Source organism: Micrasema longulum, unplaced genomic scaffold (assembly GCF_059751315.1).
Source record: "Micrasema longulum isolate JH-2025_06_02 unplaced genomic scaffold, ASM5975131v1 h1tg000464l, whole genome shotgun sequence".
Taxonomy (NCBI): domain Eukaryota; kingdom Metazoa; phylum Arthropoda; class Insecta; order Trichoptera; family Brachycentridae; genus Micrasema; species Micrasema longulum.
The window spans coordinates 78,535-96,802 of NW_028277662.1; the positions used below are offsets into that span (position 1 = coordinate 78,535).

Here is an 18,268-nt window from a genome sequence, read left to right on the forward strand (position 1 = left end):
CATGCGCAAAACTATTATTGAATAATAAAGTGTTTCGTACTTCGTTTTGCAATACGGGTCCTCATTTTAGAAATACAATCTCAAAAACAATCTCTAATGTCATAATTAAATTACCCGCTATAGCAATAACCTAATGATTGTGATCACAATAAAAACAAAACACCTGAAGCGAAATTTTATAACAAAGCTTTATTATTTAAACTCTTTCAATAGATACTGAAAGTCGTATTTTGAAATTGTATCAAATTAATATCACTCAAAAATAAAAAAAATATTTTTACTTCTTAAACAAGTTTGTTCTGCGACAATTAAATACGGTCCAATCAAATCTTTTATAAACTTTGTTTATGATGTGTGCGTAACAAAAAGTTTACATTCAAATACACGATTTTTCAGGACCAGACCGCGAAACTTCAGAGGAACATTCCTCATAGTAAGCTTTAAAAATATCGTAATAAAAAAATCCAAAAGTCCGCAGGGGTAGGCAGAGAGGATAGAACGCCATATCACTCTATCTTTGCATACAGACCTCGCTTCCTCTACATTCATACTCATGCACGCACGCCGATTATTCCTACTTTTGAGATATCCATCTTCAAGTATTTGATGGACTTGATCGTGCCATGTCTTTCTCGGTCGTCCTCGTTTTCTGCATCCGTCAACATTCGCATCGTAGTTCCTTTTAGCCGTTCTTTCGTTGTCCATTCGCTCTACATGTTTAAACCAACGCAGCACTCCTTTTTTGATTCTGTCGATAATGCATATCTCAGCCTTACACAGTTCTCGACATTTGTGCACCTCATACATCGTTTTACTATACATTCGCCAGAGGGATTGCACTTCGACAGCATTAAACCTACTTTCATAATCATTTTTCCAATTCCATACTTCGCTCCCATCCATTAGAGTTGGCACTAGAACTCCATTGTGAACTGCAAGTTTAGCCTCCTGCGATAAACATTTGTTTGCCAAAGTAGATTTTAGTGCACCGTTCACCCTGTTCCCGGCACTCACCCTCCTTTCAATATCTTTCTCGGTCTTTCCATCCCTAGTAAACATACTTCCCAAATACACAAATTATTCAACCTGATTCAGAATATTTCCGTTCACACTTATCTCACATTTAGTTATATTTTCATCCCTTTCAAAAACCATCACTTTCGATTTATTTACATTCATAAGCAAATCGCTTTCTTGCATACATAGTAGACTTTTGTTACCAAGAATTGCAGGTTTTCTTTGCTGCTAGCAAGAAGCACGGCATCATCCGCATACAGAAGACAGTTTACAGTTATACCAATCGTTTTTGCTCCCAATTTTAAATCTTTCAGTTATTTTATACAGTTGTCGATGTATGTATATGTTGAACAACCATGGTGACATTACACATACCTTAATGTTAAACCACGATGTGAATGACCCATTCACCTTCACACATGCTGTGCTGTCCTTGTACAGATACGCAATAGCCCTAGTCAGGTTACCAATTACTTCATAATCCGATAAAACCTTCCACAATTTCTCTCTGTTAACTCTATTAAATGCCTTTTGCAGATCGACAAATGCAAATGCGTATCGCTTCGTTGGTCAAGTACGTTTTTATCGCATTTTTTTTTGTCGGGGAGGGGTAGGGGTTTGCGGAAGGGTTGCTAGTCCGAGAAATTAAAGAAGATTAACTCCATTTTGAGATCATTAAAAAAAAAAAAAAAAGATGTTTTAATGCTTACCATGAGGAATGGTTCCTCTGAAGTTTCGCGGTCTGGCCCTGAAAAACCGTGTATATCACTTACACAAGCAAAATGTTATGTCAAATTGGTTCACCGACAGCATTAACACATTGACACAGACTTATGAAACATTCTTTGAAAATTCGGCCCTTGGGGTCTCAGTTTATCGGATCTTCGGGCCTCAACTAAGGAAACCACCCGCGGCCTACAGTCTCATCTAAGAGAGCAGTTGTAGTTATTTTCGACCTCTTTAAGATATTTCTTGATAATTTTAGAAAACTTTGTACATACTTGCTACGTTTGATAATTAAACCAGCCAATGACGGGTCATAAGCCCTGTAATTGCCTAGAATAATATATTACCTTCTCTAAAATGCTCTGCATCTCGGTTGTAATATGTTAATTAAATTCTATTAATATATAAAAGTTATTACAATAAATTATACTAACTGGTTATTTCAAATTAGTTAACCTAACTAAAATAAGGGACTATTTGATTTTATGAAATGCGTTACACTTCTCCAATAATTATTTAATATATTGTTAAAGATATCAATATCAGTATTAATTTATACATAATTATATAATCTTATATACGTGATAATGCATTAAAGGGCGCCATATTATCATTGAAGAATTCAATTATTTAAAAAAATATCAAACTATGCAGATACGGATAATTTCGATACTCTTTCTTCAAAAAAAAATAAACAAAATCGGTTCAGTTTCAGGGTAGGGCAAACGGAAATACGAGACCTTGATTTTGACAATTTTCGCTAAGCATCATCAGTCAGATGTGCAGTTGTCTCTTTCGCATGGTATTCGAGAGAGTGACATAAAAACCATAATCAAATACCTATTCATCAAACCGCTCTTCGCTGCATATCCTCTGAATGACGTCAACACGGTTCTAATTATTGTTTTTTGTGCAGCATCAAATTAAGTGAAATGATTTGAAAGGATATCAGTTTCATAATGATAATTGCCTTCAAATCACTGAAAAAAATATCATGAAATATTTAGGCATTATAATTGATAAAAATATAAAATGGAAGGAGCAAATAAATAATATTGTAAATAGAATGAGAAAACTTATATATGTATTTATTAGATTAAGGAATATATTAACCATCGAAAAATTAAAATCAATTCACTTTGCATTCGCCCAATCCATATTACAGTACGGAATAACCGGATGAGGTGGTGCTTTTAAAACAAATATTTTACCGGTTGAAAAAATACAAAAATTAATTATAAAAGTTATTTTGAAAAAAGCGTCTACTTTTCTTACTGTTCAATTATTTAAAAAAAATAAGGTTTTAGATTTAAAATTGCCACATAAAAAGAATTGTTTGCTTCAAATACATAAAGATAAAATATGCAACTTGTAAAAGAACGGCACCTTTCTTCTCAGAATTTCCCTTAGCTTTGCTAAACGCTGTATAAAACAAAATACGCAGCAGCGTTGGGAGGATCATTACCGCGCTTCTTCTACAGGTAAAATCACTAAAATGTTTTTCCCAACGCTGGCTGATGCAGCAAACTTCCGTCATCATCACCCAATTTTTTACCGGACACGGAGCTATGAGAAGATATCTATATAGGTTTAAATTAAGGAATGATGACTATTGTCCATGCGATGATATTTCTTTACAGAGTATCGAACATCTGTTATTTCAGTGCCCATTTTTCAGTTTGCAACGCCATAATCTTGAAGCAGAATGCAGGAAAGATGGAATATCCTTAACAGATATCCACACTGTAGTTAAAAGTAGTTATCACGCGCCATTGTTCTTGAACTTTGCAACAATGGTGATTGGACTCATAAAGGTAATAAACCAAAATCAGTGATCGAACATCCCATTTCCAAGACAAACAAAAACGATTTTTTCCGAGTACCTTAGCCTTGTACAAGACACGTAAGGCTACTAAATACAGGGGTCCAAATATATATTAAAAAAAAAAAAAAGATAAAATAAATAGTATTTCTAGGTCTCAAAACGTAAGCACGCGACCTAGAACAGGTGGTAATATCTTAATTCCTAAATTAAAAACAGCACATCATTATACTTACAGAGGAATATTTTTCTTTTATGAAAAGAACAAAGATAGTAAAAAGAAGTCAAGAATACAATTTATTTAAGAAAGAAGTTAAAAATGACATCTATAATTCTTCTTTATGTAACACTGATTGAAAATATCGTTAATATCTTTTTTGTAATTTATTTATGTTATTCTAAAAATATTATTGATTAAAATAAAATAATCTATTGTAAGACGTCACTCCCCATTATGTACACAAGAATTGTTTATTTTTTTTACGTAATGGGAAACGTTAATGTAAATATATGTTTGATTAATGTAAAAAATTGTATTTAGTAGTAATATTGTATTTTTATTTGTTATTAATAAAAAAATATTTTTTTTATTTTTTTTATTTTATGTAGATTGTTAAAATGTTTTTACAAACAATGAAACTCACCTCTTTGAAACAAGCGTGTTTACTGGCGTTACAAAATGTCTTGTTGATGAAATGGGCTGCCGAAATTTGTATGTGAACCGGTGTAATCAGAGGTTACGATCAGTTAACCTCAATTACTATTGTGATGATAATTATTAAGGTAACTGTTGCATTTACCAAGAACCGTGTGTGTTTTCTAATTTCCATACTTTATTCAATGAGAGGAGAGCCCATACTTGGCGGCGATGCCGATTTAAGAAAATTAAAAATATTTAAGTATTCAAAAAATATGTTTGTAAAATCTGCTCATGGTAAGCCAAAAGGAGTCATTCATTTCCAAAATTATGTATTTTTTTATCATAACTGAGTTTTTAAAAATCGGGTAATGGTCGTCGCGGACACGGATGAGGAATCCGAGGTTCGTTCATTGGCTGGTTTAAGTGGCCACTTTACACACTGTGTAACGTTAACCATTCTTCCTATGTTTAAACGTCCACATTTCCTCAACTCTTGCATCTGTTGGCTTTTGTGAAGTGAAAGAGCTGCCAATCGCAGGTCATTAGCCCTTTAAATGCCTAGAATTCCATATTACCTTCTCAAACATGTTTTCCCTCTCTGTTGCAACAAATCCAGATCTAAATAACTCCTTAATCCAGCCAGTCTGCAAACATTTAGGCATTCTCAAACATTTTTGAATTGACCAGCTGGTAAAAGAAGAAGTATAAAATTCGAAAATTGTTTGTAGGCGTTGCCTAGTAGGTGAATTGGTTCAGCCGGATGAATCTAACTCACATGATAAAGGTCTCAGCTCTTTTACTTCACAAAAATAAACAGATGGAAGAGTTGAGGAAATATGGACGTTTAAACGTAGACAGAATGGTGAATGTTACACAGTGTGTAAAGTGGTAACTTAAACCAGCCAATGACAGGCTATAAGCCCTGTAAATGCCTAGACTTCAATATTCCCCCCTCAAAAATGTTTTCTATCCCTGTTGAAACAAATTTAGATGGTATTAGACCTTTAAATTATCTTTTCCCTTATATTTTAAATTTAATTTCTACTGACCTTATTTTAGATTTAATAATACATGTAATAATAATAAAATATTTCTGTATTTGTTGCTCAAAAATCCATAATTACAATAATCTAGAGTCCCGATACGAAGAAATATTTTACAAATCACAACTTATGACACCGAAGAAATTATTCGCTAAAACAATACTCCCTTACAGATTCGAAAACTATACTTATTTAAACGAAAGACGTAACCCCAACAATTTAAACACCGGATCCTCATCACATAGAGAAATTAAACATTTACAAACTAATACCACTTTCGGACAAAGGAATTTTGAGTATTATGCTATTAAAATCTACTTCCACTGTCCATTAAAACGATTAGTAACGAGAAAATGTTCAAAAAGGCTATACAAAAATGGATAGTGAAGGTGGGTAGAAGTAAAATGGATTGTCTCATTCGCCCAAACTAATATTGAATCACCTGCTCCACAAACGTATAGTTTATGTTATGTTCTTTTTTTGTGCGTTTTATAATATAATTAATAAAGGTACGCATAAATTAAATATAAACAAAAATATGTAGTTTTGTTTCTCTCTGTATATTAAGTCTTCTTTATATATTCTCACATGTAAACAAAAGAAAGTATTATGTTAAGTATATAATTTTAGTTTCTTGAAAATCCTTTTTCGTTTTATTGATACAGGTATATTTCAATTTTTTAATTTTTTTTATTTCTTTTGAATTTCTACACAGAATTGATGTGAAAGAATGTACAATTATGAATAAAATAAATAATACCCTGACACTCCGGAACGTGCCTGTGGGCCAGTGGAGTGACTACATCCAAATGTAAAAATAAAATTGTCTTGAATGTACCTAGTGTATAAACATTTTTGTAAATTATGTATTTGTATTGGATTAAAAAGTATTTTTTTTTTGTTTAAGTGTCCTGGGCACGGGTGAGGTCACATTATTTTTATTACTATTTAATGTGAAAAAAAAATAAAAAATATAATAATAAATAAGCTTTTCAATCAAGAGTGTAGTATAAAATAATGTGCTTAATTTTGGTGTACAAATACGTAAATGTAATATTTGTTTTTTTAATTGAGTAGGTGTTACTGTTTTTTTACTTTTTGATTTAAATATATTTATTTTTAAGTAAGATTAATTTTATGTAGGTAAATCTCCACCAACAAGCCTCTTGGTGGTGTGACTTAGTGGGATTTTTGTATTTTTTATTATTTACATATCTTTTGTTGTATCCAAATATAATCTGTATTTATATATTTCAATATATACAATTAAAAATGAAAAAAAAGTAACATACATGAAGATACGATGGTCAGTCGTACGCTTCTGGCATCAGATCAGGGAGAAATCACATATTATCAATATTTCTTATCGACCTCACCGGTAATTGAACCCAAGGCTTGGTTGCACATGCACAAACTCGTACACCACAAGACGGACTAATCTCTACTCGATTGACTTTTTCGGGACTTTTACCTGAGAGTAGCCATCGAGTCAAAAACAGTCCTCCTGAGTTTTGTATTTGCAACTTATTGTAGCTAATTTAATTAAATTTTAATAATTTAATCTCTGTGATTAATGTCGTGTCCTAATAATGAATTATCATTTAAAATATCAATTATGATCGTAATGATTACTTTAATTTTAATTACTGTTCACAATCTTATTCGATTCGTTGATTTAAAAATGAATCTGATATAATCATCGATAAATAATCAAGTGACTTAATATGCAAATTGAAATAATTAATCTTAATCTTAAAATTATTTTCTAATGAAATACATAAGAATTAATTTATAATCAAATCTAATCGTATGCAAATTTTATCGCTTTCACCGTATGTGTATTTATATAGTATATATATTTTAATGACTTTCATTATGATTCCTATGATTTGTTTCGTTAATAGTAGTATAACTTAAATCAGCCAAGTGATAAAAATATTACTTGATCGAATAAACAATATTTTAATTTCAAAATACTATTTGAATGCACTATATGAAAGTTAGAACAGGCGGATGAAAGAACGAATGGTCATTTGTCAACTGTATCCTATCAAAGGAAAATAGTCCTTAGGTAATAATGTTCGATATAGGACATTAGATCCTACTATTTTTCAAATAGATAAATCTTCAAATAATGTGTTTTTATTATCAGCAAGCTTATTTTAGAAGAAAACTCAGTTATCTTATACTTAGTGATTATATTTTTTTATTTTATTATTATTAAAATTCAAAAAATATAAAAATATTTGTAGTTTATCCATCTTATGATTCTGAAAGAAAAGAAGCAACAATCAAAGCAAATTATATTGGATGCTTTTTTCAAAAAAGTGTGAATATTTAATTTAGTACCGACGAACTGGTGAGTTAGTATTTATTATAAGAATTGGGATTCATGGGATCTCCCGGTTTTGCCGACACCAGACGACAGTAAATGCCGCGATTCTAATAGCAAACACACTTTTACATGTTGTTTTATTATATTACCGTGTACGTGTACATGCAGCCTATTGTGTGTGTGAAATTGTTTCCGAGTGAGTTTTCGTTTTTTTTTTAAGAAATATAAAAAGGCATGATTATATATGTACGAGTAAATTTATATTATTGTAAACGTATTTGTAGTTTATACTATGATTCTGCAAGAAAGGAAGCAACAATCAAAGCAAATCAAATAGGATGCTTTTTTCAAAAAAGCGTAAGAATTTAATTTAGTACCGACGAACTGGAGAGTTAGTATTTATTATAAAACATTCATCATTTGTATCAAGAGATAATTATTTATTTTGTAAACAAATTTAAACTGTATTTATTAAATACATTTGTAATTTATTCAGATTGTTTTTAAAATTTTGACACGGAACCTAACCTTACATCTTCCATTATATTTGTGTTCATTTTACGCCGTTGTTTTTTACGCCGGTGTCTCTCGGAACGGAACCCCGTCGTAAAACGACGTTTACATGTATAAGAAAATGCTGCACATAGTAGCTTATATGAACGATACGCCCTTGATGATTTAATGTAATAAAGTGCAATTCTTGTCCTACAGTTTACGTTGGAAGAACACCAAGAAATTTTGATATTCGTGTTAAAGAACATATAAGGAATCTTTACAATAATAATTTCTCTGAATTAGCAAATCACCTAATCAATTTAAATCACGACTTTTATAAAAATACAGGATTTAATATCTTACGTACAAATAAAAAGGGAACAATATTTTGAGTTTGTCCAAATTTTTGTAGACAAGGACTGGATTCAACTCCCTGGGGAGCTGTTTATATTAACATATTACAACAGATGAATCTCACCCGCATAAATAAAGGTTTCAGCTCTTTAACTTCACAAACATCAACAGATGAAAGAATTGAAGGAATATAGATGTTCAAATATAGGCAGAATGGTGAATGTTACACAGTGTGTAAAGTGGCCACTTAAACCAGCCATTGACAGGTCATAAGCCCTGTAGATGCCTGGACTTCTATATTACCTTCTCTTAAATGTTCTTCATCTCTGTTGTAATATGTTAAAATAATAAGGGGTTAAAAGTAAAAAATATAGAAATATTTTACATTAGGAAAGCTTTAAAAAAATAATGTTCCTTTGATTAATAATCAAACAAACTTCTAATTAAGTCCTTTATATGATGTTCCACTGTAATGGTCACCCTATTAAACGTATTAAGCTTACCCCCTCCCTCCATCCCCTCTACTTTTTTCATTAATTCTCAAACAAAAGAATATTTTCATAATTTAATCAGTGCATGTTTGTCCTAATCAGTGCATGTGCTTATTAAAATGCACGTCGTGTTGGTTTTATATTTTTGTACAACAATGGTGATGGTATATAGTGGGTTTTGCATGTTGGTTTAATCGGTATCCTGACGAAGAGACGGGTACGTTTCGAATCCGGTATACATAGAAAAGTCGATAAGTGGTTGTATACAAATATTTAATAACATTTTTTTAAATGTTTGACCACAAAGTTAATGCTTTAAATATGAAAAATATATAATGTAATGCTGATTATATATATTTATTTATTTATTTATTTATTTATTCACACTCTTTATCAAAATACAATTCCATATTCACTTTGCCCAGCTAACAAGGGTACATACCCCGTTCCAAGCTAGGCAATTACATTTTAATATATTATAATACTTAACAAATTAATATAGAGCACAGACAAACAAAATATAAACTTATTCGGATACACATTTTGATTCATATACATACAGACATACACATATATACACACATGTATATATAAATATACACATATATACACATGTACATACACACACACGTACATACACCCATGCGCATACACATACATACATTCATAAAACATAGACAATTTATTTATGCGAAACTTCATGGTTGTCATCTATAAATATATATTTTTTAAATTATTCCTTATTTTTTATATTTTATTTTTGACATCCAGTAAGGTTCTCCAATCCGTGGCATGCATCAACTTTTCTGACTCCCTACGACCAATGTCATGAAAGAGCGAGGTCAACACCTTCCGTAACTTGACAACACTCCCGTCTTTCCACGATTCTGGCAAAAGGTTATGGACCTTTTTGCCTACGTTATAGTGTTGTCTCGATGCCAGAACAGTGTTGACCCCTTCACTTAGTATCAGATCCCTATTAGAGTATCTTGTATTATGGTTGTGGTTGACGCTTGGGTAAATGTCTCTCTTTATGTGTGTAACCACTACCGTTCTCAATATATATTTCGATAGATATTTTTTCTTTTGGTTACTTTTCTTTAAGTCATGTATTTTTGTATTATTTTGTACGTACGTTTCCGAGCGTTGCAATTTTATGAGAATAACGTTTTTAGGCAACACTTATTACGCAAAATGGACGTCTTCAGACAGTAAATTAGTTGTGTAATTGTTAAAATGACATGTGAATGATTTAATTCGTTTCGACACTCTGTGTATTAAGAGATATTGAATGTGCAAAGTACGCGGGGATTTCAAATAGTTTTAAAAGTTCGTAAATCACTCTCTTGTGAATGTGACATGGATGTTAATTCCATTTTATGAGAATCATAGTTCATAAATAATTTAAACATTTATTTTTTTAACATTTTTTGGTTCGTGTACCTGCACACAAATTTGGATTTTCTCCCAAGACGGGAGTAGGTATATATATTTTTTATTTATATCCCTACAGAAATGAGGTAGAATTTTTTCAAATTCAAGATTCAGGATTATGGATATTCGAGCGTTTACAGGGCTTATGACCTGTCATTGGCTGGGTTAGGTGGCCACTTTATGTAGGTACTACAACATTCCCCATTACGCTTATTTAGCGAATATCCACACCAGGTAACATTTTTGGTTTTTGTATATATGCTACGAATCAAGAACCTATCCACAAGCGAGTTGGAAGCGCCATCTATGCATTGATATTGAAGTTAAGTATTTAATTAGCAGATTAGTTAGATGTGCCAGTATGTCTTCTTGCCCATACTGATCATCGTGGTTTCGGAAGTGACAGGGTGTAATGAACACCCTGTATAAACAACATACAATTAAAAAAATACAATATAAAGAAATAAAAGATAGAACGGTGTTGAGAACTATAGTTGGTATAGAAAAATAAAAATATGCTGTAAAAGAGAGAAAATTTTGCACACGATATTATTTTTTTTTTCGATAAACAAATAAAATACAAACATATTAATGAAATACAGTTTAAATTATGGAATAATTATAGACAACTGGACATACTAGACCCGTCTTTATTATCATTATGGTTGGATAATTAATAAAGCGCAATTTTTGTGAAAATCACCTCAAGGGCGCTGTACAGTAAATAAATATTCCAGCACGTCTTGCAGCTACAGAGCGCATGTACGATTGGGATTCTAGCCCCTACTTACATTATGTTTATTCGGAACAAATTCAGCACACACGGTATCACCCAAAAAAGAAACATGTTTTTATTTGTTTTTTCACCATTTATCAAACTATTTATTACATTTAGCCGGCGCGCCGGTCGACAAGCCAAACTTCAAGAAAAGCAGTCGCCATAGTTATTGTTTGTAATTTAATTTTCACTTTTTTGTATTAGGTACTTCTTACTATTTTGCAAATGCAATATATTGTATTATTTTTCATAATCTACGCCGATTTTTCGGCAATGAACTGTATTTATTTTCGCGGAAAACAAAAAACAAACCGACATGAGCGTTGACTTAGAGATTACACACGCGTTGACTTATGACCGCGATAACTTAAGCATGTTCATTATTGTTCATTGTGATCGCTCAAATGCTTAGCATGCTTTTAAACACGTCGATAATTATTTGCGATTCGCCGCAGAGCTGGTATTCCTAACGCATTTATAGGGAGGTATAACGCGTATTTAGTACGTAAAAAGCTGAAATATATCTTTATATATATAATTATTCTGTACGTGTGATGTCACTGAACTTCTCCTAAACGCCTTAACCGATTTACGTGCGGTTTTCAGTGAAATGTAGATCTTTGCGCTACGCGTGTTCGTAGATATTGAATTTTTCAATCGAACCTGTAAAAAAAAAGTTAGAAGCAAAAATATTTTTTTCATTTTACTATCAGAGTTGCATTCGACGAGAACTCATATATAAAAAAATGGAAGGATGTTGTTTTTTTGTGTTTAAATTTTTTTTATTTTTGAATGTTTACAAACAACATTCGCTTTTTATGGATCCCAATCAGATTCTATCCTTACATTCCTTATAAATAATTTCTTCCCATTTATTTATTTTTATTGGTTTTTTGGTAACACAATAATAATATTAACTGAAATTTCATACATTTTTAAAAATTGCATTCATGTATAGAGTGCACCCCTGTTAGTGAGAAGCGCCGAGTTTGACATTTGCAAAAATAATTATTTATTTGAAAATGAATTATTTTATGTTTTGGAATTCAAAAAGTGCCCAGGTACCTACTTATCAATGAAAAGTCTTTTTCCAAGCTAATAGCAGGCAAGTCAACGTTCGGGCAGGACAAAGTTTGTCGGGTCCGCTAATATTTTTATATAATGTTCGGTACAGTCCCCCTTACCCAACGTTTACCTAAGATATTCACAAAGGAAGCTGTTACATATATGTAGGTACTTAATGGCATTTATATTCCTAAACAGTATTGGTTAGTACCTATAATAGGTATATGTATTTCACTTTCTGTTGATAATTTCCCACGAGTCGATGTATGTGTATGTGGGTGTGTGTGTGTGTGTATTGTGTATATACGAATGCTGTAATTAAGTAACCTTTCTCTTTTCCGCATGGGAAAGAAATTAGCCATGGAAAATTCTAAATATGCACATTATTATATAGGTACATAATGAAAAGCTCGGCCGTGTTTATTGTACTTGACGTAATAAGTTTTTTTTTTTTTTGTATACAGGGTGGTCAAATACTTGACGTAAAAAAATGTGGGGAGTAGAACACCCCAAGGGCTGTAAAGAAAGGCAAATATCATCAATGAACTGTCAACCGTTTCTGAAATATATTTTTTAAATTGTTTTTATAAGTTGATTTCACCACTGTCGTGTAAAATATTTTTTCCGGAATAAATGTTTACTTTAAAATTATATTTTTTCTTCATTTGTTGAATTTTAAGTATGTTCTTGAAGAAAAAAAATAACGCGTGTCGCTCAATCGGAAGCATTAAAAAAATCTCACTTTTTATTGTATAATAGTATTTTTCAATAGTGTATCGGAGACACCGACACTAACATTCTTTTATAGATCAGGTGTAAAGAGCGATATAATATTTCAAAAACTTTAAGAATAAATAAACTCTCGCATAATTCCAAAAAAATTAGGCACTTCTCAAGATTTTTTTTCTTTTTTCAATAAAAGATCAGAGGGTGCGATTTCTTAAAAAAAACGGTTTGGGCAATTTACTTCAAAAACGTAAAAAAGGTGCTTTTAACAATAATAAATTACTTTTAATAATAAATAGTAACACAATAAAATATTTTTTTGTAAGATGCATTGATTTTAATAATAAATTTTCAGTGTTTCCTACCAGCTCTTATGCACACTTTGCATCTTCTCGGCGTCTCCGATACACTATTGAGAAATACTATTATCCAATAAAACGTGAGACTTTAATAATACTTCCGATTGAACGACACGTGTTATTTTTTCTTCTTCAATAACATACTTAATATTTAACAAATAAATATAAAAAAATTAAAGTTAACATTTATCCCAGAGAAAAAAAATTCAGACGGCAGTGATGAAATCAACCTAAAAAAACATTAAAAAAATATATATATCAGAAACTGTTCACAATTCATTGACCATATTTGCCTTTTTTTACAGCCCTTAAAGTGTTCTACTCCCCACATTTTTTTTACGTCAATTATTTGACCACCTGTATAACTCTTTCGCTTACGTCAAATGACGTTATATAAGCTAACAGTCATTATCATCACCGTGAGCTAAGGTAATATGTCGTAAGCTTCAGATACCAGCCCACAGTCTAGGGCAGCGATTTATTTATTTATTTACGGACTTATTCAGTCCATTCGACAACAGCAAACACATTTCCTTACAACACATATGGGTACACTTAAAATAAAATACAACTAAAGAAAATTAAAGCTAGGAAAAAAAAATACTACCTCAAGACAAAATCTAGGCCCCGATTACAATGGGAAGTTAACAGAAGAGTTATCTTCGACTATCTATAAAGAAAAATCGATTTTTGTGTACAAAAATGAGTATATTTGCATGAACATTTAATGTATCTTCATCGGTAACTTGCAATTGAACATGTTTAAAAGAAAAAAATATATGCATATTCTGCTTTTCATTCAGAAAACTTCATTTTACTTTTTTTATTATTAATAAAACATATAATACATACAGTACACATTTTACTCCCAGGAGATATAAAAAAAACTCATTTAGGACCGTACATATAAATAAAACATTTTTGTGACAACACATAATATCATACATAGTTAATACATCCGAAATAGTAAGAAAAGATTACATATACATACATAAACATAAAACACAGTACTTTACACCATCTATATAAATTACATTAATAACAGTCACTATCAAAAAAATTTAGTAATATTTTTTAATTGCGACACTTTTTGATTTGCTATTCGACTTTTCGTATTTTAGCTCATCGGGCAGTTTATTAAATTCGGAATGGCCAATATTTTCCAGAGACTTAGTAGATAAAATTGAAATTTTTAACTGTAATCAGGGCCCTGGGCTCAAAAGTTCGCCGACTTGAGGTCCAGTTTGTACATATTATGAACAAAATGTGGAACATCGGCTCTACGGGAAATTGAATACAAAAAATGTTTTCTGGCGCGGGGTAAAAATTATAGCATTAATTGTACGGCTGAAAATGTACGAAAAAAATAATTTCATAAAAACGAACTACTTTAAATGACGTCACTAGTTCATATGAATTAACCAATGATAAAAGAGCTGTGAAAGATATCCGGTTTACTCACCGTCAACGGACCCATCGGCAGAACTGACTGAGAATGAGCGGAAGAGAACCTCTGACATCACACGCGGAGTAATTACAGAAATACAAAACTTTTAAAAACCATAGCGCTGATAATACGATATATAAAAATAAAAATATTGTTCATTAACAATTTTTTTTTTAAAACACAGATCTTCCTCGTTGCATTTTCCTATGTTAGATTCACTTTCGTCAGAAATAATTCACTTAATATTTTGATTACTCTAAACTACCGTTATTAATCAATAAACGTAGCAATAATAATTTAATTTTGAAGTATTTCGTAAAGCAAACCTGTCTTTAGATGAATAAATTACTCATTTCGAAATTTACTTGTACTTTGCCATTAAATATACTATGAACTTGAAAAGAGGAAGTAGACTAGCGAGCACGCGGAATTAAGGTATTTTATACGATGCACAAAAACACGCTTTTTACACGCTAAAGCTGGCAAAAATGCATTTATTTTGTAAAAGAAGTTCAAATTTTTTTTTTTTATTATTCTCCCATTTTTTTCTCCACATATAATTCAAAAGTACGCAATAAAAACATACATGTAATAACTGTATTTTCTCTTTTTTTCCAGATATGAACGACGGAGGAAGTGAAAAAATATTAGAATAGAAAAAAACTTGCACCCTTAATGTAAGTAATCACATTCTTTATTTTTTATACATATTATACTTATTTTTATGTTAACAGACCCAATAATATAAAAAATTAGAACTTTTACAGAGATTCTATTCCTACATTCAAATCACGTATAAAATGTCACTTCCTGAATATTTTAGTTTTCCTCTCTCCCTCCTCTTTCCTCTCCTTTTTACCTCCCTCACTCTCTTCATAGTATATTTCGTGAATTTTTATTTACTAAAAAAATGGACCGGAATCAACTCCCTGTTGAGTTGTTAATATTAACATATTACAACAGAGATGAAGAACATTTCAGAGAAGGTAATATAGAAGTCTAGGCATCTACAGGTAAATCATTTGAAAAACTCCTTAGCATGTGGTGACAAAGTACATTATTTTTCTTAAATTAAATCGTGGCACCTCACTAGGGCCCAAAGCAGCAAAATTCTGAGTTTTGAGAATAGGTGTCTCAGAAGAAATTGGGTGTGCGGTGGTTTGACTTTGTAAGGAATGACGTAATAAGAGAACGGACGCAGCAAACTCCGGCGACAACTGTCATCAAGCGGAGGCGATACGATTGGCTTGGTCATGTGCTGCGGATGCCTCCTGAGAGCCTTAACCACGCTTGCCTACTTTACAAGAAATCAGGTTCTCGACGTCCTGGACGTCCACTGCTGACTGTTTGTCAGCAGCTCGTGTCAGAACTACGGGACGCGAACCTGACTTGGGAGGATGCACATGAGCTGGCAGCGTGGAGGCTTTTTGTGGATACCACATGCTCCAACTAGGGAGCGGACATGGAACGATGATGATGTCTAATTTTAAAGATCGTATCCATCTCACTTCACACATCCCATCTTAAGAACAACATGACAAAAAGACTTGACTTATTAGCTCCATATTTGTGTTTCGATGTAATATTTAGAAATCACTGTAAAAAATAAAATATGATAGAATTAATTAGTAAAGTGTATCTTGGTAAAGAAGCTTCTGTAGCTTTTAAACCGGTCGGTAGGAAGAAAAAAAATATGTGATCAAAAGCAAAGTTATTTTATTAAAATAACCATAAAGTTAGTGCTTCAAATATAAATTTAATTTATTTTCATTTGACTGAATTCTTCATCTCGTCATTTTAGGCGTGTTCCAGCGTATTTCTGTTTAAATTCTTACTTTCTAAATACCTCTGTATTCCGGCGTATAACATTATGCGTGTAATATTCTGTAAATAAGATTTGCCTATTTAGCTAATGAATATTTATGCCCGCGGTTTTTGTGTTCGGATTAGATGTGACATCAATTTATCCACTCTTATTCTTCATGAGTCACAAATGAGATTTCTCTTATATTTTCCTCACGAGCCTCCCATAATTCGGCGATGGATCAAATCCACTCCACGTCAGTGAAACCGGGTATCAGGACAGTACGAAGGTTTTCGCAAAAAAATAATGGTGTTATAGTTGGGTATAATAATTGATTCCAAATCTATTAAGAATGTTCCAATAATTCGGGACCTCGGTGTTCTGTTAATAAGTAAACTCGACTAAATCGACCATGTCAGGCATATCACAGGCGATGCATTTAAAATGTTAGGTTTTATCACTAGAGTAGTCTCTTAACTATTTAAATATATAAATACCCTAATTTTTTTGTATTCTGCATTTGTTAGAAGCTGGTTTGAACATGCAACATCAATCTGGTCCCCATACCATGGAAGCCACAAATATAGTTTTTTTAAGATATTTATTCTGCTTGTGTAAGAAAAGGTTTTTGGCGTATATATTGTTGTGCTATATTTAGTTATAAAGGTGCTAAACTTGCTTTGTTTCTTTGTTGTTCTCAATATGTGATATTTTTTTAAAGTTAATATTATTTATGTCCCGAATTGAGTTGTTGTAACTCCTGGGAATGTAATTCAACGTATTATACTTGTAAATACTTTGTGTTATATGATTTATAAATAAATAAAAAACAGAAAAAGTTCAAAATAAATTGTTGAAATGTCTGCCGTACAGCAACAATAAAGGAATATAACTTTTTTATATTTATAAAGTAATAAAGGTCTTTGAAATACTGTCCAGTAAAAAAAAAAATGTTTGAATTTGTAATTTAGAATTCCCGCAAAAACGGCCATTGCATTGGCCACGCCCCTAATACGTCACGATTCATATTAATTTTAAATTTTGTTCCTAACCATTTAATTATTTTTAGAATATCATCACAAATCTAGACGTCACAACCCTCAATGTAAATCATGCCGCGTTTTTCAAATGAACATATTTTTAAATTTTATTTTTTAAAGTTATATATGAAAATATTTCTCCACAAATCAAAGTAAAATATCGCAATATATATTAGTTAAAATATAAGTATAAATATTGAAGTGAAATGAAATGAAAATCAAAGTAAAAAAGTTGTGTTTAATGTATCTAGTCAGTCTTTACAAAAGTGGAAATAATATTAAAATGAAAAAAAAATATACCAAAAGTAATTTAAATGTATGAATTTAAGAATTAAGAATTAAGAGTAAGAATTTATATTAATTACATATATTTATGTTATTTTTTATCTTGGTTTCTGATTATTTATATTTTGTTATGGTTACATGACTGTTTGGGTACGCATTTTTCGAAAATGTGAAAATACTCTATTTTCCCCTCCCAGTTCTTTTTTAAGCTGTCATTTTCCTTTTTATTTTTATTTCTGGGAGCATCGAAACAGAATATTATAAATTATTTTCTATTTTTCAAATTAAATAGGTAATAAATAATAATATGTAAATTTTTAGTAGTTAAAATAGTCTTTCTAGATTATCTATAAATCTAATCATGTCGACGCGCTCCGAGGCGTTTAGTGCAGTGCGCAGTGGTCTAG

General features: G+C 31.3%; 1 protein-coding gene across 3 annotated transcripts in view; it reads left to right on the forward strand.

The window, feature by feature from the left end:
- nahoda (DOMON-like domain-containing protein nahoda) overlaps positions 1-18,268 on the forward strand; it is a 151,111-nt gene that overhangs the window by 37,670 nt on the left and 95,173 nt on the right. For all 3 annotated transcript variants that reach the window (XM_088226734.1, XM_088226735.1, XM_088226736.1), the window contains exon 2: positions 15,351-15,409. The gene's annotated coding sequence lies outside the window, so the exon portion shown is untranslated. The remainder of the gene's footprint in view (positions 1-15,350; positions 15,410-18,268) is intronic.